Genomic DNA, 21,253 nt, shown 5'->3' on the forward strand with positions numbered 1-21,253 from the left:
AAGAATCTACTCAGATCTGCCTCATTGGGCTCCAGCTCCCTATTGCAAGAGGCCAACTGAGTGTTGGAAAGACTCATTTGGGCATCGTGGTCTGAGCAGGAAGTAGAAGGAAAGAGTTGGTAAAGCCAAAGAAGATAATTAAGCACTAGTGGCCTAAGGGACGTCAGGCTATGCTAGGCAAGAAGAAAGAAGCGACTGAGAAAGACGTCTTTGTGGTGGCTGTTCTGCATACATGGAGAATGAAGGTTCCTATTAACGTTCTTCTGAGTGACAAGGATACGAATTAAACGATTCTGACCTCCACACTTCTAACAGGTGATCTCGTGTACTTTGGACCGTCACCAAGAAAGACACACCACTGGAAAAGGACGTCATGCTAGGTAAAGTAGAGAGCCAGTGAAAATGAGGGAAACCCTCCATGAGATGCATTGACAGAATAGCACAACCATAGATTCAATCATTCCAACGACCATAGAGAGGGCGCGGGACCAGGCAACATTTCGTTCTGTTATTCCTAAGGTCGCCATGAATTGGAGCTGACTCTGTGGCGACTAATAACAAGAGCAATGGGTGATCTGCTTTCCAGACACAGACACCCTCCAAATAAGTAAAACTTCTTCCTTTGTAAGAACACTTGAATGTCAGATGTGTCCCACATGAGAAGCTTATTTATAGAAGATGTCTCTAGGAGAAGAAAGTGGGTGATAGTTTTGTTTTAAATCATAATAAGACTACAGAATAATTCAAATTATGAGTACCTTACTTGCTGGCCACTTCTAGGAACTAGGAACACAGTGGTGAACAAAACAAGCCCCTGCTCTTGCAGAGCTTACATTTCAGTGGGAAAGGCAGACTATAAACACATACACAGTGCATCACTTAATGTTAGGTGCTATGAAGAAAAATAAAATGGGATGAGGGCATAAGGTGGGGTGCGAGGATGGCCGGGGAAGTCCTGTCTTGCAGAATTGACACTTGCATGGGACCTGGACAAAGTGCTTGGACATGCAGAACACGGGCTGGCCTTTCTAGGCAATAGAACTGAGAAGAGCATGCTTGGTGTGGTCCAGGAAAAGAACAGCAAGGAAGCCAGTGTGGCTGGGACAGATGAGTGAGGGGAGGAAGTAGTGTGGGGCCAGTCTTGTAGGACCTCTAGGTCAAGGTAAGGTTTTGGATTAAAAATCCATTTTTGTTCCTCCATTGTCACCCCCTCACCGCTGAACCATCACTTTTTTAAAAACAGGAAAAGCCTTTGAAAATCTAGGTTTTGGAAATGGGTAGACTATGGTTGTTGTATATGCAAATACAAACTAGTATATGAATCATTTTGCTGGCCTGTGGACAGGCTGTATCTGAGGAAGTTATTTTCCTATGTAGTAACTAAGAATAGGGGGGATCAGTCCCTGGAGAAGGATATCATGCTTGGTAGAGTCAGCAAAAAAGGAAGACTCTCAACAGGATGGGTTGACGCAGTAGCTTCGACAATGGGCTCAAGGATAACAAAGGTTGGGATGGCACAGGATTGGGCAGTGTTTCGTTCTGTTGTGCAGAGGGTCGCTATGAGTTGGAACTGACTTTACAGCACCTAACAACAAAGTAAGAATTCTTCCCCCTATTTTATGGGTTTAACAACAAAGTAAGAATACCTTATCAACAAGCATGTACGTTTCCCGCTATTTGTTCATCTCCACATTTCACAGTTAACTCCTGATCTTGTTCAAGTCAAAGACAAGCAGTAAAATGAAATCTAAGAGTAGAACCCTTCAGGTCTAAAGGCAGATATCTCCCTTCTTTTGACGGACTAACCTAGTGTGGCTCACTGACTGGCATTGCTGTTGTCTAACCATCAGACTTATATACTCAAATGTCTTCGGACATCCTGATCCCTTGCGGGCAAAGACACTACTTGTTTATTCACTGTCGTGTCCCGGTGCCTGGCACATACCTGGCCTTCAGATGATATTCACTGAACTTTAACGAATGAATTAGTCATAGCACTAAAGGTCATGCATGCTCTTTGTCTCGAGCTCCCTAGATTTTCACCATCATCTCCCTCACCCATACTGCTCATCTGGTTTCTAAAACCACACCAAAAAGAAAGAGAAACTGCGACTGACCAGGTACATGGGCGGTAATGAGGGGCTACATTGAATGGTCTGGCTAGGTTTCTCCAAAGAAGGGAAAGCCTTGAAGATTTAAAGTACAAATGCAAAAGTTGACCTGACGATATTGCTGGCTGTAGATGGTCACGGTGAAAACCTTGAGTCATCAGGGAAGTTTCAATTATGCTTGATGGGCTCTCTCAAAAAGACGGGGTGTACTTAAGTGTAGGAAGCTTCCGAAAGAGACACAATATTGAGATGTGATTTTCGAACATTCTGCGAAGCAGCACCTAGATATAATCAGGTTCTTTCCGATACCAAATTAAGCTTTCTTTCTATCCATCGTACTCTTCTTTAGCTTCTGCTTGTCTTGCAATCGTAGTTAAACTCCGTTTACGTAAAGTACTGAGGTTTATACATGTAGACTTAATCAGTTGCTAGCAATTACTAAACCAGCTGAATTCAAGAATTAATAAAAACCCTAAATGTAGTAGGGGCTAGAACATGCACTCTCAACAGGGGCGATATCACCTCCCAAGGGGGGTAAAATTCAGCATTTAGGGCAAAAATATGTTGCTCTTTTTGTATATAAAGCATGGACATACATGGTGTACATACACAGACACACAGTATACTGTGGTACTGACATTTGGTGGGGGACAGTGATAATGAAAAGGTTGACAAGCACTGGGCCAGAACAATAAGGGACCTCGTTCCTGCCCTTCTACATTCTAAGAGAGGAAACTGGTTTTGAAGTCGTTTGTGATCAGGTTCAAGCCCCTCCCACCTCTGATTCTACACCCCAGTCTCGTGCCCACTGTACTCGTTTGTTTTATTGTTCCAATTACTCCCTGCCTCTTCCTCTGGGAGGAGTTTACTTCCTGCCCCACCAATGTCAGCCTTGCTGCATGAACTGTTGCTCTGACCAGTGAACCACGCATGGTAGAGACGTGTGCCATGTCCAAGCAGGTGCTTTAAGGGTCATCTTATGGTTCCACCAAACTTGTTCCTCTGCCTGAGACCAGCACGTCCCAGGCAGGGGCTGCTCCTTCAGCCCAGGTGCTGGAATGAGAGGACATTGGGCAGAGCCAAAACATGGAACATGTCCAGAAAGGACACAGAGCTTGAATGAAGAGTAAACCTTGGCTTTTGTGGCCTCTGAGATTTGGGAGGTGCTTTATTACTGCAGCATAACCTAGTACCAGCTGAGTAATGTGCCCACCAGTGCGCCTTGCTCTCACCACCTCCAGACCCCGCCCTGTGCTCAGCACACTTCCCTTCTTGGCTCCTGTTCCCTCCTGGTGTCAGCTTAAGTGCCACTTTCTCTGTGAAGTCAGAATCCCTCAAACCATCCCCCCCAAAAAATAAAAAAAGGAAAGAAAAAACTAGGTGAGGTATCTGCAGTAGGCAAAATAATGCTCCCACAAAAGATATCCATCCATGTCTTAATCCTCAGAACCTCTGAATATGTCACCTTACATGGTAAAAGGGACTTTGCAGATATGATGAAGGATCTTGAGTTGCGGAGAGCATCTTGAATTACCCAGCTGTGCTAATGACAAAGGCCCTTAAAAGATGGAAGGTGAAGAGTCAGAGAAGCAGATGTGACCATAGAAGCAGAGACCAGAGGGATGCAACTGCTGGCTTTGAAGATGGAGGAAGGGGCCATGAACCAAGGAATGCAGGCGGCCTCTAGAAGCTGGAAAAGGCAGGGAAACAGATTCTTTCCGAGAGCCTCCACAAAGGATTTCAGTCCTGCTGACCTTGATTTTAACCCAGTGAGACCGATTTTGGATTTCTGACCTCCAGAACCGTAAGATAACAGATCTGTGTTGTTTTAAGCCACTGTTTATGGTCATTTGTTGCAGAAGCAATAGACCAATAATACACCGTCTCCTCCTGGCTTTGAGCTTCCAGAGCGCGCAGTGGTCCCCTGATCACACCAGTGTGAGGACCTGCCCCTTCGCTTTCCATCACTCCAGCTAGACTCCAGGCTTGATACAGGTACCAGAGCACAATTGTATTTTCAGAGCCTACACTAGGGCAAGGCACTGATATTAAACACTCAGTGCGGATTTGTGGAATGAACAATTTTCAAAGCCATGACTAAACAACAAAAAGACAAAGCTAATCAAAAAATGGGCAGAGGACTTGAACAGACATTTCACCAAAGAAAGGGCAGAGGACTTGAACAGACATTTCACCAAAGAGAATATTCAGATGGCCAACAATCACATGAAAAGATGCTCAACATAATTAGCCATTCCAAAAACCCAAACCCATTGCCATCAAGTCAATTCTGACTCATAGCAACCCCACAGGACAGAGTAGAACTACCGCATAGGGTTTCCAGGGCTGTAAATCTTTATGGAAGCAGACTGCCACACCTTTCTCCCAAGGACCAGCTGGTGGGTTCAAACCACTGACCTTTCCATTAGCAGTTGAGCACTTAACCACTGTGCTACAAAAAAAAAAAAAAAAAAAAAACCTTTTGCCGTCTAGTCAATTCTGACTCATAGTGACCCTATAAGACAGAGTAGAACTGCCCCATAGTGTTTCCAGGGAGTGACTTGTGGATTCAGACTGCCAACCTTTTGGCTAGCAGTCCATCTCTTAACCGTTATGTCACCAGGGCTCCACTGCACCACCAGGACTCCTTAGTTAGCCATTCCAAAAAAAAGCCATTGCTCTCGAGTCAATTCCGACTCATAACGACCCTACAGGACAGAGTAGAGCTGCCCTATAGAGGTCCCAAGGACCGCTGGTGGATTCAAACTGCCAAATTTTGGTTAGCAGCCATAGCTTATCATAGCTCTTAACCACCGCGCCACCATTACATATACGGTCTCTATGAGAACTACCATTAGGGAGATGCAAATCAAAACTACAAAGAGGTACCACCTCGCCCCTTTTCATAGACTAAAGTGCATCCCCCCAAAATGTGTGTTTACTTGGCTAGGCCATGATCCTCAATATTGTGTGGTCCTCCACTGTTTTGTGATCTGATATGATTATCCTATGTGTTGTAAATCCTAACTTCTATGATGTTAATGAGGGCAAGATTAGAGACAGTTATGTTAACGAGGCAGGACTGAATATACAGGATTAGGTTGTATCTTGAGTCATTCTCTTACAAGATATAAAAGACAGAATTAAGCAGAGAAGATAGGGACCTTCTACCACCAAGAACGAAGAACCAGGAGGAGAGCGCATCTTTTAGACCCATGGTCCCTGCACTGAGAAGCTCCTAGACCAGGGGAAGATTGATAACAAAGACCTTCCAGCAGAGCTGACAGAGAGAGAAAGTCTTCCCCTGGAGCCAGCACCCTGAACTTGGACTTTTAGCCTCCAAGATTGTGAGAGAATAAATTTCTCTTTCTTAAAGCCATCCACTTGTGGTATTTCTGCTATAGCAGCACTAGATGACTAAGACACCCCTATTAGAATGGCAATGGTCAAAAAAACGGAACAAGAGGTGTTGGCGAGGCTGTGGAGAAACTGGAACTCTCATCCGTTACTGGTGGGCATGGGAAATAGCACAGCCGCTGTGGAAAACAGTTTGGCCAGTCCTCAAAAAGCTGAACACAGAACTACCATATGACCCAGCAATCCCAGTCCTAGGTCTACACCCAGAAGAAGTGAGGGCAGGAACGCAAACAGAAGCCTATACACCAGTGTTCACTGTAGCACTTTTCACAATAGCCAAAAGGTGGAAACAACCAAAATGTCCATCAACAGAGGAATGGATAAACAGAATGTGGTATATATACACAATGGAATACTACTCAGCCATAAAGAGCGATGAAGTCCTGACGCACGCCACAACATGGATGAACCTTAAAAACATCATGCTGAGCAGAGTCAGTCAGTCACAAAACAGCAAATATTGTATGATCTCACTTATATGAAATAAGTACATATATAGAAACCAAAGATTACTAGTTGTTGCCAGAGGTATGAGGGGGCTGTGGTGGCACAGTGGTTAAGAACTAAGTCTGCTAACCAAAAGGTCAGCAGTTCAAATCTACTAGCTGCTCCTTGGAAACCCCGTGGGGCAGTTCTACTCTGTCCTATAGGGTCACTATGAGTCGGAATGGACTCGAAGGCGATGAGTTTTTAGGGGTGTAAGGAAGAGGAAAAGGGGGAGTTTTTGCTTAGGGGGCACTGGGATTATGTTAATGGTGGTAGAATAATTTGGACAAGAATAGGGAGACTGGCTGCGCTACTTGAAGAATGCCGCCAATGTTACTGAATCCCACATGTAGAAATTGTTGAGATGGCATACGTTTTGTCAAGCATGTTTCACCACAATAAAAGAAGAACAGGACTAATGAGGAAAACAGTGATGCGTGACAAAAAAAAAAAAGTACATATTTAAAGCTGGATGCCACTACTTGCTGGCTTAGTTAATTAAGTGGGTGTGTTGCTCAGCAAGTCACTTAACATCTTGACTCTTGTCTTTAAGAATGGAGAAAATACCATTTATCACAAAGGTTTTCCCCGTAAGTAAAGAGAGTGCTTTCTAAGGTGAAAAGTGTATTTAAATGTCAGTTTTATTTTTTTTATGTTTGAGTCCCTGAGTGGTGCAAACGGTTAAGCACTTGGCTACTAACTGAAAGGTTGACAGTTTGGATCCACCCAGAGGCACCTCAGAAGAAAGGCCTGGTGATCTATTTCCAAAAGGTCACAGCCTTGAAGGGACAGGAACTGGACAAATGGACACAGGGAACCCGGGGTGAAAAAAGGGAGCATGTTGTCACTTTGCAGGGATTGAGACCAATGTCCGAAAACAATATGTGTATAAATAAATTTTTGAACGAGAAATTAACTTGAGCTATAAACTTTCACCTAAAGCACAATAAAGAGAGAGAAAGAGACCTGACTAACCCCTGGAAGCCTTTCCTCAGCCTCAGAGGTACAAAATGCTTCTGTGGAATAATTCTGTCCTTGGCTGGCTGGAACCTGAAAATTTCACAGCCGATGCAATTCTTTAGAGTTTCCTAAGCAAATAAAAACTCATGTCAAATGTCGGGCAAAAAAAAAAAAAAAAAAAGTCAGCCTTGAAAACCCAGTGGAATGCAGTTCTGCTCTGCAACACGTGGGGTCACCATGATTTGGGATCAACTCAACAGCTGGTGGTGTGTTTATTAAAGTTTGATGGGACAGAGAAAATGAAAAACAGCCCCGCTGACTACTAGTCAGCCATGTTCCCAACACAGCCAACAGTGCTCGGATCAAGACGTTGACAAGACAACTCTTGTGAGCACACAAAAGTGATTAGGCATCCCCCTCTTCTACAAGTGGAGTCCCTCGGTGGTGCAGATGGTTAACACCATAAGCTGCTAACTGAAAGGTTGGAGGTTCAAGGCCACCTGGAGGTGCTTCAGAAGAAAGGCCTGGAGATCTACTTCTGAAAAATCAGTCATTGAAAAGTCAGTCAGTGAGTACAGTTCTACTCTTATACACATGGGGTCGCCATGAGTCTGAGTCAACTCGACGGCAACTGGTCTTCTACATGCGTTGCCCTTTTCTGAGCAATTGTAGCTTCTTTACCAATAATAACTTCAGCCCCGTTTAACCCTCTCCTCTATATAACAATGACTGAGACGCTCAATCACCAAATTGCCCCTGCTTCTGGACAGCATCAACCCAATGCTGGCCCTGATTCCTCAATGCCCTTCGTTATCATCCAACACAAGGCCAAACCCAGTAAAAAGCCCCACTCATCCTCCACGCTGAGCTGCAGCTGGGGTGTCTGAGGACACATTCTCTCTTGCTGCGGCAGCTCGATAATCTAGCTTTCAGAGTTTGTGTTTTGTGTGTTTTGACTACAGGTGTGGTCTTTGGTCAGTCAGCTCTGACAGAGGCTCCTCACGTTCAATCCTATAATTCTATAGACAAGTACACAGTTTCAGAGACCCATCCAGGCCCTCTAATCAGTATACAAATTGGATCATACATACCTTTTGTTTGTCTTCATAAATCTCTGGGTTTGAAGTTTCTGCTTATGGGACAAGTCAGTTTACCACATCTGTCTGCCACAGAGTCTTCAGTTTCCCAGCTTGGGTAGCACCTCCCATTAGCTCTTAGTCTCTGGAGAAAACCTGCTGTATCTTGTCAAATAACCCCAAGTCCTGCAGCAAAGCCAGGTGCCTTCTGAGGAGAGACAATTGCTCTCTCTCAGCATGAGCAGAAGCAGGTGTTTGTCTCCCACTGTCTGATTTATCTCCTCCCGCTCCAGAAAGTTCCCTTTGCAGACGGGAGAACACAGGGCTTGCCTTCTTTCCAGCCCTAAAATTGGACCTAAAGATATACTTCAAATCACTTGTGTTTTCTGATTATTAAGAGTAAAAAAGAATAAACTATTTCTTAATTGTGGAAAACACAGAGAAGTATAAAGAGGAAAATGTACCTCATCCATAAACTCACCACCCAAAAGTAATACCTCTTCATGTTTTGACCTGTTTCCCTCTAGTCTTTTTTCCCTGTGTATGTGTATATGCAGGAAGGTCTGGAGGCGGAGAGAGAGCAACATATAGTTGAAGTCATACCATATATACAATTTTTCATTTTAGTTGTATGTTGAAATTACACAATATATAAATACATGCTCATTATAAAACTTAAAAGCAATTCACTATACAGAGCAAAATGTTCTCGTGCCCTTTTGACATCTCTTCATGTACCCACTTCCCAGCAATAACTGCTGATGAATTAGGGAGAGTGCAGCCTTCAGTATGGGTTACACCTCAACATAAAGCAAACAAAAACCCTCACAACTGGACCAATAAGCAACATCGTGATAAATGGAGAAAAGATTGAAGTTATCAAGGATTTCATTTTACTTGCATCCACAATCAACACCCATGGAAGCAGCAGTCAAGAAATCAAATGACATATTACAATGGGCAAATCTGCTGCAAAAGACCTCTTTAAAGTGTTGAAAAACAAAGATGTCACCTTGAGGACTGAGATGTATTTGACCCAAGCCATGATATTTTCAATCACCTCATATGCATGTGAAAGCTGGGTAGTTAATAAGGAAGACCAAAGAAGAACTGAAGCCTTTGAATTATGGTGTTGGGTAAGAATATTGAATACACCATGGACTGCCAGAAGAAAGAACAAATCTGCCTTTGAAGAAGTACAGCCAGAATGCTCCTTAGAAGTGAGTGTGGCAAGACTTTGTCTCACGCACTTTGGACATGTTACCAGGAGGGACCAGTCACTGGAGAAGAACATCATGATTGGTAAAGTGAGCATCCGTGAAAAAGAGGAAGACTCTCAACCAGATGGATTGACACAGCGTCTGCAACAATGGGCTCAAACATAGCAATGATTGTGAGAATGGTGCAGGACTAGGCAGTGTTTCATTCTGTGGTACGTAGTGTCACTATGAGTGGCAACCGACTCCACGGCTCCTAACAACAAAACCATGTGCCCCATGTTGTGTCAGCCTTACTTAATTCTGCCTTGACACAACACCTTTCTGCCAGCAGGTGTACCTTCTATGAAGTTCTCCTTCTGCCTTCATCTAACATTAGACTGCCCTCCGTGACCTGTTTAAATCCAGATACTCTTTCCACAACTAATGAGAACAACTATCCTACACATGATTGTCTAGACTTGACTGAGCAACTTTTAACCCGTTGGAAAGACTTAAGAGAGATCCTTCAACTAATCCTGATTTAGTTTTGTTTATGGATGGTTCGTATTTAAAACCTAATCCTACTAGTCCTCATTATCAAGCTGGATACGTTATTACAGCTTCTACTGAAGTCCTGGAAAGTTAGGCTTCCCCTGAAGGCACTTCAGCCCAACAAGCCAAATTAATTGCCCTCACTAGAGCTTGTAGAATTGCTTCAGGAAAATCTGTTAATGTTTTTACAGATAGTAGATATTATTTTGGAGTTGTACATGATTTTGACATGTTATAGAAACAAAGAGAATTTTTAACCTCTTCCAGAAATGCCATAAAAAATAGAGTTTTGTAGCAGACCTTATAGACACTATATTACTGCCCTATGAAACTGATGTGATAAAAATACAAGCTCACCAACCAAAAGGAGCACCCCAAACTAAAGAAATTAGAGGAAATAATCTTGCTGAAATGGCAGCCAAACAAGTTGCCTTTTGTCATTTTTTATGATAAATAAGGAAAAGGGCTGCCCAAATTCGTCTGTCGATAACTCCAACCTTCATGAATTAACTTTAGAAAAACCTTTAAAAAAACAATAATTAGCCCAAACAGATGAAATTAAGGCATGGAAAAAGGCAGGCTCTTACTAAGGTCATGCCACTAAATTGTGGACTGGGTCTAATAAGAAAACTGTCTAACCTAATTTCCTGCATGTTCCTATGATGCAAGCCTTACATGAAGGTTCCCATTGGGACAAGATAAAATGATTGAGACCTTAAAAAAAATTTGGTGGGGAAAATTTTTTGAGGCAGTGGAACATGTTGCCACCCATTGGCCTATTTGCTATTTCTATGATCCTGGAAAACACCTTGAAGTCCTACCTGGACAATATTCTTTACTTTCTGGGACTATGCTTGAATGGCAACTAGATTTTATTTAGCTTCCTCCCTCCAATGGTTATAAATACGTATTAGTAATGATTTGTAGATTTTCACATTGGGTAGAAGCCTCCCCCTGCCATTGTGCTACTACAGCCTTTGTAGCAAAGAAATTTCTTGAAAACATCATAGCCACTTGCGGAGCACCAAAAAGTCTTTGTAGTGATTGAGGAACTCATTTCACTGGTCAAATCATCCAAGAACTGTGTTGAGTTTTTCCCATTTATCAAAGGCTACATTTTCCCTATACTAAATAATGTCACCCAAGAAGAGCTAGCTAAAGAATCTTCTGAACCCACAAACAGTACTCTTCATATTTTAAGTCCATATCAACCATGGTGGGATGGATTCATCTGGTTAACTCACCAAGTGGGGAGGCTAAGTCAGGTTGCTCCCCTTTTACTGGGAATAATCAAAACACACCCATATGAATAACCCAGCCATTACCAGACTTATGGGATGGCTTCAATTTCTGAATGTGCATCAGTTATAACTTTCATGAGCTACTGACTGGTTTGCCACCAACTGGTTATGACACTCAGATATCTATTGGGTAGCCCCTAACAGCACCTTATGGCTATGTGGAACCAACCTTTGGCCCTGGCTCCCACCAGGCTAGAATGGAAGATGCTCTTCAGATCTGAGCTGTACTCAAGGACATATTTTAGCTGAACTCCCTTTACCATCTAATGTACCCATATTAAGACCTTGGTAGTCTTGATCAGTGTTTCATTGGCTTGATCATTTAGCGGCAGTATTCACACCTCAGATAGGACTTGAAGATGTTATAGCACATGTAGAGATATTAACCAAATATTTACAAATTGCCCTAAATGACAGAGCCCACAGGCTTCAAGAGATCAATACTGAAATAGCAATGATGAGAAAAGTAGTATTTCAAAATACAATGGCCTTTGACATTCTCACTGCAGCCTAAGGAGGTACCTGATAATAAAATCTGATTGCCGTGTCTATGTTTCTGACAATAGTGCTAATATTACATTCTATGTTAATCATATGCAACACGTAGTATCTCACCTTAACAATCCTTTTCCTTCCTTAACTGATATTATAAATAATTCATTTTCCTCTTGGGGTAGATGGTGGAAGAATTGCTACTTTATTTTGGAATCTTTCTATTCTTCATCATTTCTATTATTGTAATTATAAAATGCTGTTTTGCTTTGGTTCAACACATTTTATCCATGAAATGCTGTACTTCAAAACCATTTGGCCCTTCACATAAAATCATGCTGGTTTCACAGGCTTTCACCAATGATCATGTTGTTTAATCACCTTCCTTTTGTCTCCCTGGGTATGTTTCATCTTGAGCTCTATTATCCTGTTCTGACTTAAAAATGGTCCTAGAATCTGACCTTGTCCATTAAGATGTTCCCCATAAAACCTACTCACCCTTAAGATGAGGTCTTTTAGCTTGGTAAGGTGAAGAAATTAATTTTCCTCAAGAAAACTGACAAAGTCCTTGCAGAAGAAAACCTACTCCATTGTGGGTGATCAGCATCCCCTAGCGGAGGCTTGATCAAAAGGGGGAAATATAAACAGAAAAGTTTCAAACTGGAGACTCTAGTGTCAGATGTAAGAATGATGGGGCCAATGTGCATTCCCAGGAAGTAAAAGGTCAGGATGTAAACTATCTGCTCATGGGAATAATGTGTCAAGATGTAAACAATTTGTTCCTGACTGCAATCATGTATAACTGAACCGGCTGGCGTAATCTAGGTAGTAACTCACTCCTTCCTAGCCAAGTGGCTGACCTTTGCATTTTAAAGGACTTCAAGTTGAAGCTGATCTTATGTATAATCCCCCTACCTTTCCTTTGTTCTCTATGTATATAGACTCCTCTCTTTGCTTGAATGGTGGAGTGCTTTGTATTTTTACTTAGCGTTGCCCAGTTTTGAGCTGTATTATTCCTCAATAAAACTCCTTTCTTTTACTCCTAACAAAGTACAAGATTTTCTTCTTTGACAGAAAGGGGGTAAATACATACAGGATTTTAGTACTCATGATTAGAGATTAGATGCGGGTTCAGCATTTTGGGGAAGAATACTATGTATGTGGTGTTGTATTGCTGCATCAGTCCAGGAGACACAAGTCAATGATGCTAAGTTTGATCACTAGTTAAAGTGGAATCAGCCAGATCTCTCCACTATAAAGGTGCCTTTTCTCTTTTGTTAGTAATAAACATGGGGTGCTACCTTAAAACCTTGCAAGTATTCTATTCTCCAACAAACTCAATGGTTTTGAAATTCTTTGGTGATCCTTGCCTGAATTATTATTCTGGTAGTGGCAAAATGGTGATTTTCTGTCATTATTTCTTTTACAGTTGTTAACAGGCCTTTTTCTTTTTTCTCCTCTCCTTTTTTTTAGACTATGTGCTCATGGAGTCTTTTTTTTAATTCACTATGTTAAAATCCATTGTTGATATTTGAATTGTCCCAGATTTGGCCAGTGAGAACTCCTTCAAGCCAGCTCCTGTGTCCCGTTGACCTGTCCCCAGCAGTCTTGGAGCACGTCTTTGCTTTCTGGCATACTAAGATGTTCCAGGCTCGCTTTGTTCTTCCCCTGACCTAGACCTGGAATCAGTTCCTTTAGAGGAGAGTGTTATTTAGAAACCAAGAGCTCAACATTAAGACCTTTCACACCATTTTTAAAGTTGCTAACATCAATTTTAAATTGCTCCATAATATTTCAATTAAGTGGTTGGATTACAACTTAACTATTCCATTAATATTGGATATTTTAGAGAGAAAGAATCTTTCACCATTCAAAATAAACACTGTACTGAAAAACTGTGCTCAAAACTCTTGTTTTCAAATTGAGAATACATTCCTAAGGATACATCCTAAAGTGGAATTGTTGCAGGGCAGGGCTTTCCAGCTTGGGACTAAGCCCTGCCTAGGTCCTTGCCCTCCACTGACCAAGAATGCCCATGAGAGGCTTAGAGGTTCTACACAAAGGTTCATTAGTGACAGAAAGAGAGTAAAGGCTCACGAGGGGGGAACAGAGAGGGACCAAGCAATGCCAGTCTTTGTTCCCCCAAACAAAGGCTTTTCTGGGGCTTATATGGGTTTGGCCAGGGTAATAAAGTAATGAATGTTTAGTTGGTTTCTTTCAAGGGGCAGGTGCTTCTCAGAATGGCAGTGCATGCTAAATTAGGCTGCATGCACATCTGGGATCCAAGATGGAACCTGTAGCAAAGGCTCCTGGGACTGGGTGGCAGGACTTATTACCGGGTGTTGTGCCTGCAGTGCAAGGTCAATTCCTGTCGCGGCTACTTGCTTTAGGCGGAAGTCACCCATCGGTCCTTCTGAAAAACAGCTTACAAGGGAATACATTGTTTTTTCTTTCCTTATCGCACATTCCAGGATAGGGGTTTTTTGTTATTAGCCAAGTATTGAAGTTCCAGGTGTTGCAGGACTCCTTGCCCAGGGGCTCAGTCCCTGTTTCTTCCCTATCTCAGAATCAAGGATTAAAGGGTAGAGACATTTTTTGAGACTCTTGTTGCAAATCACCTATTTGCTATCCAGAAAGATGGTGCCAATTAACCTCAAACAGGAAAGAATCAGAGTCTTTGCACACTCTCCCTGGCATCATTAAAAAAAAAAAAATTTTATAAATTCAGTAGAAAGCGTGGCATCTCAATGGCTTAATATTCATTTCTTTGATTACTGGTCAGGTTGAATATAGTCAAGTAGAGAATTTTTCATGTTTATTATTTGAATATGTTTTTATAAAATTGGGTCATTGTAAAAGGAAAACCCAGCAATGAGGAACTAAATGAATACTTTTTGAATGTTCTAATTTATAGATAATGCATTGTTAAAAATATCATGTATTAATTCAAAAGAATAGCACAATATTTGATTGCTCTATGATTTAATAAATAATTTGAAAGTTGGGGCAATATGACCTCATGCAAGAAGAAACTTCTTCCAGAGAGTGAAGAATTCATGGAGACTTAAATAACTTTTGCTTAAAGAATACAGCTGGTGAAGTACTTAATGGCTACTGAGTTGACATTAAAAAGGAAACTTCACAGAATAATTGCCTCTCCATCCACCTGCAGTACTGAGCCCTATAGAAATTTAAAGTAGTCAGAGTCTTTCTCATTGTTGTCATTGTTAGGTGACATCTAGTCCATTTCGACTGTGTGCAACAGAATGAAATACTGCCCAGCTCTCTGTCATCCTCACAATTGTTGCTGTGTTTGAGCCCATTGTTGCAGCCACTGTGTCAACCCATCTCATTGAGAGTCTTCCTCTTTTTTTGCTGACCCTCTGTTTTACCAAGCGTGGTGTCTTTCTCCAGGGACTGGTCCCTCCTGATAACATGCCCAAAGTATGTGAGACGAAGTCTCACTTCCAAAGAGCACCCTGGTTGTAATTCCTCACTGTTACCTGATTAGGGTCTGTGCCCTGGAGCAGTCGAGCCAATGAAACATACTCCAAGTCAGAAAGAGTGAGAAAGTTTATTAAGGAGATGTGTACATCACCGGGGACCCAGCAACAACACAGCCTGTCTCTATGGAGTCCCAAAGAGCAATTTTACATTAGAGCTTATGTAGACTCTTACAAGGGTTACAAGTGTCTTTGTTGTCCCCTGCCAGACATTTCTTTATTAGGCTAAAGATATACATATCTGATACCTGGACTCCAACTTTCCTGTGGGAGTCGTATGCCACAGGTAGTCCGGGCAGAACAAAAGGTTATTTGCATCAGTTTTAAAACAAAGAATAAAGTCATTAACATTTGGTCAAAACAAAGTCATTAACAGAGGTCTGTGAAGGAGGCAGGCAGAGGAAGCACAACTTACAGGTTTATCATGGCCTTAGTTACGCTGAGCTCTCAGTTGCCCATTTTGAAAAAGGAGAAAACATGGTGGGGGTATTGGGGTCACACTCACAGACGGATCTGTTGTTCTGGCAGACCATGATATAGTCCATATTCTTCGTCGACACCACAATTCAAAAGCATCAATTCCTCTTCAGTCTTCCTCATTCGCTGTCCAGCATTCGAGCACATATGCGGGGATTGAAGATACCATGGCTTGGGTCAGGCGCACCTCTAATCTTCAAAGTGACATCTTTGATTTTTAGCACTTTAAAGAAGTCTTTCGCAGCAGATTTGCCCAATGCAATATGTCATTTGATTTCTTGACTGCTGCTTCTATGCTTGTTGATTGTGGATCCAAGAAAAGGAAATCCTTGATGACATTTCTCCGTTTATCATGATGTTGCTTATCGGCCCGGTTGTGAGGATTTTTGTTTTATGTCTTTTTTTTTTTTTTTTTAATAATTTTTATCGTGCTTTAAGTGAAAGTTTACAAATCAAGTCAGTCTCTCACACAAAAACCCATATACTCCTTGCTACACACTCCCTCTTTATGTCTTTCTTTATGGATCTCTTTCATATTTGGATAACTTAATCAAAGATTAATGGTTTTGCTACGGCCTGCTCTTTGGAACAAGAAAGAAAAGTCTCAGCCACTTTAGGTGAGAGAGCACAAAGCTGCTGGTGGAATTTGGGGTCAGGAATTTGTAAGTTCATGGATAAAAAAGGTCTCTTGAAATGAAAGTGAAGGGTCTATTTTTAATATAAATTTGATCCTACAGTGTGTAGTCTGACTGAGGAGTGGAGGTCCAAACCAAGACCATGTCACCACTCCCAGCCATGGGTCCCTCCTGCAGCAGACAGATGCTTCAGGGGTCTCCACAGCCAAGGAGGCTCACAAACCTCCAGTCAGCACCTGCTGTGGTCTGTCTCCTCAGGGCTCAGGGGCTGCAAGTCAACAGTGTAGTTCCAGGTGGGGGAAGACAGCCACAAATGAGAGCGGGACCTCGGAATCCACAGGCGGTGGCACCCCTACCCCACCCCACCTCAATTGTTTCATGTGGAGATTGTCGGTGGCTGTCTGGAGGAAGCTGCATCTGACCTGGGCATTGAAAGAGGGAAAGATTTCAACAGATTGAGATGCAAAGAGAGCATTCTGTGAAGAGAAAGTAACACCCCAGGGTTCTCCTGTCAACCGCCCCACAAGTAGCACCCACTGAGCCTCCTCCTCACTTTTCTTTGTCCTGGGTCCTAGTCCAGTCTTCACTGTCACCACCTCCAAGCCATTCCTGATGACACAAAGGCCCATTCCACGCCCAGCCCACCCTTCACCAGGCTGACTTAGGTGTCATCCTTCCGTTTGTCCATTTGATCATTCGTTTGTTCATTCATTCATTCATTATCCAAAAATGTCCTCGGTGCCTACCATGTTCCAGGCATATCTATGAACAAAACAGACTCTGTCTCTTCCCCTGGGACTTAGAGCTAAGGGGCCTTAAGTAATAGTACAGATAATCTATAACTATATAATTACATACCAAACCAAACCAAAAACCAAACCTGTTGCCATCGAGTCAATTTCAACTCATAGTGACCCCATAGGACAGAGAGGAACTGTCCCTTACGGTTTCCAAGGAGTGGAAACTACTAACATTTTTGGTTAGCAGTTGGACGGATTTAAACTGCCAAACTTTTGTTTAGCAGCTGAGCTCGAGCTCTTTAACCACCGTGCCACCAGGGCTCCGTAACTATAAAACCAAAACCAAACCCACTGCCGTCGAGTCGATTCTGACTCATAGCGGCCCTATAGGACAGAGTAGAACTGCCCCATAGAACTTCCAAGGAGCGCCTGGTGGATTCGAACTGCCGACCTCTTGGTTAGCAGCCATAGCACTTAACCACTATGCCACCAGGGTTTCCATACAGTGTATATAAATTAGTATAAACTATAATGATTTTTTTTTTTTTTTTATATAATGAAGGTGCAGTGGTTAAAGCCCTCGGCTGCTAACCAAAATGTCAGGGGTTCAAACCCGCCAGCTGCTCTGTGGAAGAAAGATGTGGCAGTCTGCTTCTGTAAAGATCACAGCCTTGGAGACCCTATGGGGCAGCTCTACTCTGTCTTATAGAGTCGCCATGAGTCGGAATAGACTTGACAGCAACAGGTATAAACGATAATCATATATAATTTCAAATATTACAAATACCATGAATATTTGCTGTGAGGGAAAAGTAAGGGCTGCATGAGAAGCTGTAGTGGGTTCAGGTAACCCAGGTAGATGTCCCCACCTGCCCATTCAGCACCCACTGGAGGTGGCTCCTGTCTGTAGTTCCTGCTGCACTGGACACTCTTTGAGGGCAGTAATCGGCTGGATGTGATCTTTGTGTCCTCAGCACCTTGCTGGGGTCCTGGCTTATGGTTGTCCCTTTGTCAAATGAACTGTATTGTAACACAGGCTGGCAGGGATGGTGATGGATAAACGCTGTTCACCCCTTACCCGCCATGTGCCGGGGGACAAGTCACCTCAACACCAAGTGCCTCAGACAGCAAGAGGTTGCTGGGAAGGTCAAATGAAGGTCATAAGAAGCCCAGGACATAGTAGGCACCCAATACAACAGCCTCCTTCCTCCCTCTGCCCTGCTGTGTGCCATAAGAGAAGAAAGGACTCGGGGAGCATCTTTCTGAATTCTGGGACATAAAGAAAAATTCTAGTGACATCCACCTTTCGCCCCTGTGATGCAGTTCCTGTAGAGGCCGGAGGTCCCGTGGCCCGACAGAGGTCACCTTCTGGGCTCAGAATCCTGCTCTGATGGACATCTGGGCTTGATCGTCCCCAGGAGGGTGGAACCCGGGGCCTTTTTAGGTAAAGACTGCCTCTTCTAGGACCTTGCTGCAGCTGATGAGCGTTTCAAAGAGGACTCACCTCCCCACATAGGCACCTATTAGAACTCCACAGGTGGTGGAATTTCAGAGCAGGAAGGGTGCCCAGCAATCCTTGGTCTTGCACAAATTCCTTGTCTTACAGATGAAGAAATGGAGTTTCGTAGACCTGAAGCCCCTGCCTGGCATCCTGCAGCTGGCTGGGTGCTGGTGGACAGGACTCAGAACCTGCCCACTCCTCAACACCATGAGATGTGAGTCTGGCTGGGGTGTCACGCCTCTCAGCTCAGGGCCCGTGTCTGCCACTCCTGGTCTGGGGCTCCTGGCTCCGGGACATGGGCCAGATTGGATGCCAACCAGGGTCTCCACATGCAGCTCTGGCATTTGGGGAGCGTGTTTTTCAGCTGAAGCAAGTGAAGAACATGGGCTTCTGCAGCTAAATCTGGCTTACAAGCTGTGAAAAACCTAAATTGCTTAGCCGTTGTTTTTGGGTGCTGTCGAGACGGTTCCGACTCATAGCGACCCTGTGTATAACAGGATGAAACACCGTCCGGTCCTGCACCATCCTCACAATCATTGCTATGTTTGAGCCCACTGTTACAGCCACTGTGTCAATCCATCTCATTAAGGGTCTTCTTCTTTTTCTTACTTAGTCATCTAATGCTGCTATAACAGAAATACCACAAATGGATGACTTTAACAAAGAGACATTTATTTTCTCACAGTCTAGTAGGCTAGAAGTCCAAATTCAGGGCGTCAGCTCCAGGGGAAGACTCTCTCTCTCTGACGGCTCTGGAGGAAGGTCCTTGTCATCAATCTTCCCCTGGACTAGAAGCTAATTTCCGCAGGAACCCCAGGCCCTAAGGGCGCACTCTGCTCCCGGTGTTTCTTTCTTGGTGGTATGAGGTCCCCCACTCTCTGCTTGCTTCCCTTTCCTTTTATCCATTGTAAGATAAAAGGTGGTGCAGGCCACACCCTGAGGAAATTCCCTTTACATTGGATCATGGATGTGACCTTAGTAAGGGTGTTACAATCCCACCCTGATGTTCTTTAACATAAAATTGCAATCACAGAACGGAGGACAAGGACACAGTATTGGGAATCATGGCCTAACCAAGTCGACACATATTATGGGGAGGACAGAATTCAATCCATTACACTTAACTTACCAGGTATGATGTCCTTCTCTAGGCACTGGTCCTTCTGGATAACGTGTCCAAAGTACATGAGATAAAGTCTCACTGTCCTTGCTTCCAAGGTGTACTCTGGCTATACATCTTCCAAGACAGATTTGTTCATTCTTCTGGCAGTCCATGGTATATTCAATATTCTTCGCCAACACCATAATTCAAAGGCATCGATTCTTCTTTGGTCTTCCTTATTCATTGTCCAGCTTTCGTATGCATACGAGGTGACTGAAAATATGGCTTGGACCAGGCTCACTTAGTCCTCAAGATGACATCTTCGCGTTTCAACACCTTAAAGAGGCCTTTTGCAGCAGATTTACCCTAATGCAATACATCATTTGATTTCTTGACTGCTGCTTCCATGGGTGTTGATTGTGGATCCAAGTAAAACGAAATCCTTGATTTCAATAATTTCTCCTTTTATCATGATGTTGCTTATTTGTCCAATTGTGAGGATTTTTGTTTTCTCTATGTTGAGCTGTAATCCATACTGAAGGCTGCAGTCTTTGATCTTCATCAGTAAGTGCCTTAAGTCCTCTTCTCTTTCAGCAAGCAAGAAACACCAAAAATTAGTGTAACAGAATATATTTACTGTGAGTAGATGCGATACGAATGGGGCATCATCACCAGAACATGTCAGAAAGGCGCTCCGAAGACCAGACAGTGAAAGCGGATTACACAGGTCCTTGTACATTAGTATCTCTAACAGTGGCATCAAAGCACAGGGCAGGTTACAGAAATAGTCACCAAGGACATCCTAAAACAGCCTCTAGTCAGACCCTGGAGTTCCTGCTTCTTGAAGCTGGCAGCACATAGCTAACTTTCCAAAAGAACGCAATACCTAAGGCAAAATGCTCTCCGCTAAGCTGCTTACTAAGCTATTGTTTGACCTGAAGGTGACTGTAGGGAACCAGCTCCCTCAAGTTTCAAAAGGACACCTAAGGGCAGATCTCTACCACAGGTAGGGAGCGTTTTTAATTTGAGAGGGGATGGGGAAACTTGCTTGAAGCCTTATGGGTAACAGCTGTCAAACACAAAGCAACTACATGGTCCTTCTCCCTTTGCTTGTTTCCTAGGGAAACTGGAGACAACATGTGGGAGGCATTTTGCTTAAAAAACACACCAAGGCCAGAGTTCTTCAAAGGCTGGGGTCAGGGAACCCAACGAGGGCTGAAAGTCCCTGAAGGGAACTGGAGACACTCGCTCCGGTCCTGAGGGGTCACGGTGTCCTGCAGCCTGGGGGCTGGGTATGAGCTTCTGACCCCTTTCTGACTCTCCTCTCACAAAGCCTACACCCTGCATCCGCCACCTGCCCCTCTTTCCCACAGAGCACCCTGGCCATGTCTCTCCCTGCCCAGAGCCATCAGTGGCTCCCCATTGCCTCACCCTGGGATTAAAGGCCTTCTGTGCTCCGGCTCATCTGCAGGCACTCCTCCCACTACCTCACAACTGTTGATGAGGGAAATTAATAGCAGACATCTTACTTACTTACTTGACAGCACTGCTTTTTCTTTTTTTATCTTACTGTGATTTTAAGGCTTTTCTTATCCACAAAACCAAATATTAACCGTAAAAAGCCTGACCCAAACTGCAAAAGCCTGCCAGAAACTGCCCCACAGCAATGTAAGTTTGTCTTATCCTGCCTGAAAGGATAGA

The sequence above is a fragment of the Loxodonta africana genome, chromosome 10 (assembly GCF_030014295.1).
Source record: "Loxodonta africana isolate mLoxAfr1 chromosome 10, mLoxAfr1.hap2, whole genome shotgun sequence".
NCBI lineage: Eukaryota > Metazoa > Chordata > Mammalia > Proboscidea > Elephantidae > Loxodonta > Loxodonta africana.